General features: G+C 50.1%; 1 long non-coding RNA gene and 1 pseudogene across 2 annotated transcripts in view; one reads left to right on the top strand and one right to left on the bottom strand.

Moving 5' to 3' along the window:
* LOC134973873 (uncharacterized) overlaps window positions 1–4397 on the bottom strand; it is a 76149-nt gene extending 71752 nt beyond the window's left edge. For both annotated transcript variants that reach the window (XR_010190275.1, XR_010190276.1), the window contains exons 1-2: window positions 4158–4397; window positions 2464–2580 (exon numbers count right to left, since the gene is read on the bottom strand). This is a non-coding gene — a long non-coding RNA (uncharacterized LOC134973873). The remainder of the gene's footprint in view (window positions 1–2463; window positions 2581–4157) is intronic.
* Window positions 4398–6730: 2333 nt separating this feature from the next.
* LOC134942531 (5S ribosomal RNA) lies at window positions 6731–6850 on the top strand (annotated as a pseudogene).
* Window positions 6851–7098: the final 248 nt, after the last annotated feature.

Here is a 7098-nt window from a genome sequence, read left to right on the forward strand (position 1 = left end):
AGTGTCAGCTACACATGACATGCCCCCCAGCAGTACCAGCTACACACAATATGCCCCCCCAGCAGTGCCAGCTACACATGATAGTGTTCACTTTTTAGGGCAGGGTGCTGATCACATGGAGGGCACATTTTTAAGTTAGGAGGGCAAAATGATGTACATACTGTAATGCTTGGTGCTCATCTACCTACATGGTAAAGCATGGACAGTGCGCGCCGAAGGCACGCAGCAAAAATTTAGGGGCGTTGCTTCGTGGGAAATGTGCGTGGCCACATAATAGTGGCAATTCGCATTACACCACACAGTAGTGCAGTTAATAAACACTGCACCAGGTAGAACCTCCTAGACACTTTGCTCCAGGCAGAGCACGTTAGACACTTTGCGCCAGGCAGAGCACTGAGACTCATTGCTTAGCCACAGACGCCTAGCGGGAACTCTACATGATATGCACCCCAGCCGTGCCAGCTACACATGGCATGCTACCCAGCAGTGCCAGATACAGAAATGCCCCCACAATGCCATAAATGCCCCCACAGTGCCAGTTACATAAATGCCCCCACAGTGCCAGATACATAAATGCCCCCACAGTGCAGATGTGACTCCACAGTGCCAGATAAATGCTCCCACAGTGCCATCCATAAATGTGCCCCCCCCCAAAAAAAAAATACCTGCAGCGCTGGGAGGGGGAGGAGTACTGCTGTCCGAGTGTGGGCGTGGGCAGTTCCGCTTCCAGGTGCGGGCGGGCGGGTGCCGGTGCAGGTCCGGGTGCGGGGCCTCCAAAGCGCGGCGTCTGACGTTAGACACCGGCGCCGCGCAGCACGCATAGCGCACACAAGAGGTCACGGCCGGGCCAATGCTGCACAGGGCCGGGTCCAGCTTCGAATATGGCGGCGCCAGCACGCGGCGCCCATTAAAGGTGGCGCCCTGTGCGGCCGCTCTATTTGAACATGCATGCCCTGGGCATGCAGACACACATTCTCCCCTCCACTCTGCAACAGAGGATCAGGAGTCCTCCATAAAGTGATTTCATTTGCAGGGAAGTACTAAAGTAAGATAAACCTTATGAGACAGAGAGAGGAGGAGGAGGAGTGAGACACTTACAGGTAGGGGTAAATTTACTAAAGCTTCTAAAACAGAGAATTGGTGATGTTGCCCATAGCAACCAATCAGAAGCTGTTTAACATTTCTCTATTGCCTTTTAGAAAATGATAGACAGCATCTGATTGGTTGCTATGGACAACATCACCAATTCTCTGTTTTAGAAGTTTTAGTAAATTTACCCCATAGAAGCAGGAGAGTGATAAGGGGAAAAAGAGCAAGGTGGGGGTGGGGAGTGGTGAAGAGCAGTGGCGTGCTGTGAGCTCAGTGGCTGGTGAGGCACTGCAGCCATAATGTTTGCTGTGTCCCGCCGATGCCCGCCACCGCACCCAAGCCAATGCCTGCTACCACCGCTGTCCCTGGGTCAGTGGGAGACAAAGAAAGGTAGTTGGCGATTCCAGGGAGAAGCAGTGGGTGATGCTAGGGAGAGGGTGTTGCCAGTGAGGAGGTGATAGCAGTGGGTGACTCCAGGGAAAGGATGACAGCAGTTTGTAACAGGGAGAGGGTGACAGCAGTGGGTGACGCCAGGGAGAGGATGATGCCAGGGAGCTGGTGACAGCAAGAGGGTCACAGGGAGAGGGTGACAGCAGTCAGTGCCAGCTGTAGGTCACAGGGAGAGGTTGATGCCAGGGAGTGGGGGAGAGGGTGACTGCAGTTGGTGCGAGCTGTGGGTGACGGAGAGAGGGTGACACAAGGTAGAGGGTGACAGCAGTCGGTGCCAGTTGTGGGCAACGGGGAGAGGGTGACAAGGAGAGGGTGACAAGGAGAGGTTGACGCCAGGTAGAGGGTGACAGTGAGAGGGTAGAGCAGTCTGTGCCAGCTGTGGGTAACGGAGAGAGGGTGATGACAGGGAGAGGGTGGCAGGGAGAGAGTGACAGCAGTCGGGGCCAGTTGAGGCTGACGGGGAGAGGGTGACAGCAGTCAGTGCCAGCTGTGGGTGATGTCGAGAGGGTGACACTAGGGAGAGGGTGACAGTGAGAGGGTACCGGCAGTCGGTGCTAGCTGTGGGTGACAGCAGTCGGTGACAGTGAGAGGGTGACGCCAGGGAGAGCACATTACTGTCCCACTCTACCAGCAGTATGGAATACAACATAAGGAGTACAGCCCTGAGCCTTGGGTCCATGATAAAGCATGGGTGAGCTCAGCCCATTACAAACTAAAGTACCCTCCACTCTCCCCCGCCGCAGCCCCGCCGCACATAGGCGTGCGCAGCACATTTTATTAGGGGGTGAACCATTGTAGAGGCGTGTCTAGTACCACCTACCTACTGGGCATGTCTAGCAACACCTATCGGGTGTGTCTAGCACGCCTACTGGGTGTGTCTAGTACCGCTTATTGGCATTCTTTTCTATTCAATATGCACCTTACCTATATCGTGGCTTCTCATAACGGGGAACCTCTGAAGAAATGTATCCTTCCTGGGCAGACAACATCTTCAGTCGGTAATCACTATTCATGTAGGAGATCACATGATCCGGAAGATGCCTGTTTGTGTAGGAATATAACCAACGTGATCATCATACAACAGAGGTTCAACCAGACTTGTGTCACCTCCTTCCCTCTGCATCTATCAGCTACACCATTACCCCTTCCCTGCATCTCTCAGCCACAACATCATCTCCGCCCTGCATCGTCTCTCAGCCACACCATCATCTCCGCCCTGCGTCGTCTCTCAGCCACACCATCATCTCCCACCTGAATCTCTCGCAATACCCCTCACTTTGTCCCTCATTCTCCCCACTTCACTATGTGCCTCTGAGCCTCCCACCCTTCTGTCTGTGCCTCTCAGTCGCCCGCCCTTCACTGTCTCTCAGCCTCATCAGTGGAGTTGGAGGGCCCAGCAGAAGAACACAGGCAGGTGGGCGGCCATTCGCGTTGTGTGACGTCATCAGGACCCATCGCACAGTACATTGAGGTGGAGGAGTAGTGTGGAGCAGCGGGCAGGATGGGGGTGCATAGCAGGGGGCAGGATGGGAGTAGTGGTATGGAGCAGGGGGTGCAGGATTGATGTAGTGTGGAGCAGGGGGTGTAAGATAGGAGGAAAATTAGTGTGGGACAAAGAGGCAGGATAGGAGGAGTAGTAGTGCTGAGCAGGAGGAGTAGTGTGGAGCAATGGGGCAGGATAGGAGGAGGAGAAGTGCAGAGAAAGGGGCAGGATAGGAGGAATAGTAGTGTGGCTCAGGGAGGTAAGATAGGAGGAGAAGTGTGGGGCAAGGGGGCAGGATAGTAGGAGTAGTAGTGCAGAGCAGGGCGGCAGAATGAGAGCAGTGGTGCAGTGCAGGGAGGGTAGGATGGGAGTAGTGGTGCATAGCAGGGGGCAGGATGGGAGTAGTGGTGTGGAGCAGGGGGTGCAGGATGGGAGTAGGGGTGCAGAGCGGGGGGGGGGGGCAGGCTGGGAGCAGTGGAGCTGAGCAGGGGGGGGGGAACAGGATAGGAGTATTGGTGCATAGCAGGGGGGCAGGATGGGAGTAGTGGTGTGGAGCAGGGGGGTAGAATGGGAGTAGTGGTGCATAGCAGGAGGAGCAGGATAGGAGTATTGGTGCATAGCAGGGGGGCAGGATGGGAGTAGTGGTGCATATCGGGGGTAGGATGGGAGTAGTGGTGTGGAGCAGGGGGGTAGAATGGGAGTAGTGGTGCATAGCAGGAGGAGCAGGATGGGAGTAGTGGTGCATAGCAGGGGGAGCAGGATTGGAGTAGTGGTGCATAGCAGGGGGAGCAGTATGGGAGTAGTGGTGCATAGCAGAGGGGTAGGATGGTAGTAGTGGTGTATAGCAGGGGGGTAGGATGGGAGTAGTGGTGTGGATAGGGGGGGGCAGGATGGGAGTAACGGTGCTGAGTTGGGGGGGTTGGGCAGGATGGGAGCAGTGCTGGGAAGGAGCGTGCAGTTCAGCAGGAATGTAACCTCACCTGTAGCTCCCGACCCCGTCCGCAATCTCTCCCTCCTATTTAAAAGCGGCTCTCCTTTGCTATTGCTGCCTCACACCAGGCAGACGAGGAGTCCGTGCGCCGTCCGGGTGGGGGAGATGGGGAGGGGGTAGCCGAGTGAAAAGCATGATGGTCACCTCATATGTAGCTCCTTGTCCTGGCCGCGATCTCTCCCTCCTATTCAAAAGCGGCTCTCCTCTGCTCTTGCTACCTCACACCAGGCAGACGAGGAGTCCGTGCGCCGTCCGGGTGGGGGGTGCAGCCGAGTGGAAACGGTATTGCGGTGGCGCCGTGGCGGCTCCTATCTCCCCTCTGCCTCTGGCCGGACTTCATTACCGGGGGATGGGAGGGCGGGGAGATATTAGGCGGCCGCACACGTAGATGATGTGTATGAAAAACTACACGCTTTGTGGCTCGTCCCCCCTTCCTCCAGCCCCTTAATTTGCGACTGGCCAATGAGATCAGTGGTAGTGACAGGGGTGTGCTTTCATTTAAGCTGAAAGCACGCCCCCTGTCACAGAGGCACTTATAGTAAGCCCTGCTTCTGCTGATTTTTGTAATGGGCTTTCACTGCCCAAAGCTTAGCCCCGCCCCCCCGCTTCCGGCCATTTCACATTGATAGCGGGAGGCACTGACAGCAATGCCTCCGAAACACCATTACAGACAGTTTTTTTGCACTTAAAAAAGATAAAAATAATGTAAAGGCTAAAGCAGATAGTTATGACACAGAATATGTGTCATAAATATCTTCTTTACATTATTTTAATCATTAATGACAGGGGAGGCACTGCCTCCCCTGACTGCACGTCCCTGGCACTGCCCCCCCCCCTATATTTAAATAAATGTATGTATGTATGTGTGCATATATATAATATATACTGTATAATATATATATTTACATGCTATATATATGATACATACATACATACATACATTCCTCCATGATAGCAGTTGACCCTTTACAACAAAGTTCACTGCTGGGAAAGCCCTTAGCAATTTACTGGTATAATTGTATTTACCAAAGGCAATTTAGTGCTTATTTATTATTAGGTGGAACATTATTTCAAGCATCATTGACTTCATTACTGTAATCATTTCCTGCGGAACAAATAGAAGACCTTAATATCATGCTGACTATGCCTAGCCACAAACTAACGTCCAGTCTGTTTGAATTACTTAAGGGAGCTGTACACAGTATTCAATGTAAAGTTCTGTATATGAGCTTACCTATGGGCATAGCCAGTACTTTGTGGGCCCCATAGCAACATTTTAAAGGAGCCCCTGTCCCAGTGCTTCTACAGAGACACCTCTCCACAGAAGTTGTTCATTTTATGCCCCATAATACTGCACTAGTTCATTTTATAAACCATAGTAGTGCCCTAGTTCACATTATGTCACATTGTAGGGCTGCCAGTACACTATATCTCGCACAGTACCCCAATTCACATTATGACATAGTGTCCTTAGTTCATATTATGCCACATTACAGTACCCCCAGTTCATATTATACTACATTACAGTGCCCCCAGTTCATATTATACCACACTATAGTGCTTCCACTTCATATTATGCCACATTACAGTACCCCCAGTTCATATTATACCACATTACAGTGCCCCCAGTTCATATTATACCACACTATAGTGCTTCCACTTCATATTATGCCACATTACAGTACCCCAGTTCATATTATACCACACTATAGTGCTTCCACTTCATATTATGCCACATTACAGTACCAAAAAAGCCATACAAAGAAGTATAGACAAGTAGACTCTTTTTTGGGAGCACTCTAATTCAGAGGTGAAAAATGTAACATATCACTGGTAAAATCATATTTATTAGATATTAGTATATTATGAATTTTAAGGAGTATACATTTTTGGGTGATATAGCCTTGCGAACATATACGGTATATGTGAGTTATTCAACATAAGTGATCACAATATCACAATTTGCAAATTGCCGGTAATAAGTGGTCATTGTACCTGGATTAAACAATCATTGCACATTATTTCTCATTTGGAATATGACCATCATTTTTTCTGCATGTGTCCATTATGGATCATTTTGGTCGCAGAGAATTAAATCATCGGTCATATAAAAAACAGTACCTTGTGGTATTTGTCAATTGTGACCGTCTATTTGGAGACAATTTTTTGCAGTACCAGGGTGTTCCGAGGTGGTCTCCAATCCTATTACCAACCCGGCCCTTCACTAATTAGCTACCAAGGTCAAAAAAAGGGGACCGGGTGTCTCTAGTGAGGCATGACCGCAATTATTGTGCTCACCTTTCTTGGTCACCTACGTGTTTGTTGTGTGATCACTATATGTCTATATTGATAAATGCTATAGGCACCGAGTGCCTTGTAGTATACGTTCTGGTGACAATCTATTTGGGAGCCAATTTTTTGCAGTACCAGGGTGTTCAGAGGTGGTCTCCCATCCTATTACTAACCCGGCCTTTCACTGCTTAGCTTCCAAGGTCAGAAGAGATTGGTTTTGGTTAAATCCTTCAGCTGTCAATGAAAGAGAAATATTAGATATTCTCTTCTTGATTATTTTTTTGCCTGACTTGTCACATTTTTGACTAGGTCAGGTATTTGTGCCTGACCTGTCACATATTGACTAAGTCAGTATTTTGCACTTACTCTCATACGCAATTGGCATCAATACAATATGTATAGGTGACCTAAAAGGTGAGCTCAATATTTGCGGTCATACCTCACTGGAGATGCCCAATCTCTTCTGACCTTGGAAGCTAAGCAGTGAAAGGCCGGGTTAGTAATAGGATGGGAGACCACCTCTGAACACCCTGGTACTGCAAAAAATTGGCTCCCAAATAGATTGTCACCAGAATGTATACTACAAGGCACTCGGTTCCATGCGACCTATGAGTGCCTATAGCATTTATCAATATAGACATATAGTGATCACACAACAAACACGTAGGTGACCAAGAAAGGTGAGCACAATAATTGCGGTCATACCTCACTAGAGACGCCCGGTCCCCTTTTTTTGACCTTGGTAGCTAATTAGTGAAGGGCCGGGTTGGTAATAGGATTGGAGACCACCTCG

This window comes from Pseudophryne corroboree, chromosome 1 (assembly GCF_028390025.1).
Source record: "Pseudophryne corroboree isolate aPseCor3 chromosome 1, aPseCor3.hap2, whole genome shotgun sequence".
Taxonomy (NCBI): domain Eukaryota; kingdom Metazoa; phylum Chordata; class Amphibia; order Anura; family Myobatrachidae; genus Pseudophryne; species Pseudophryne corroboree.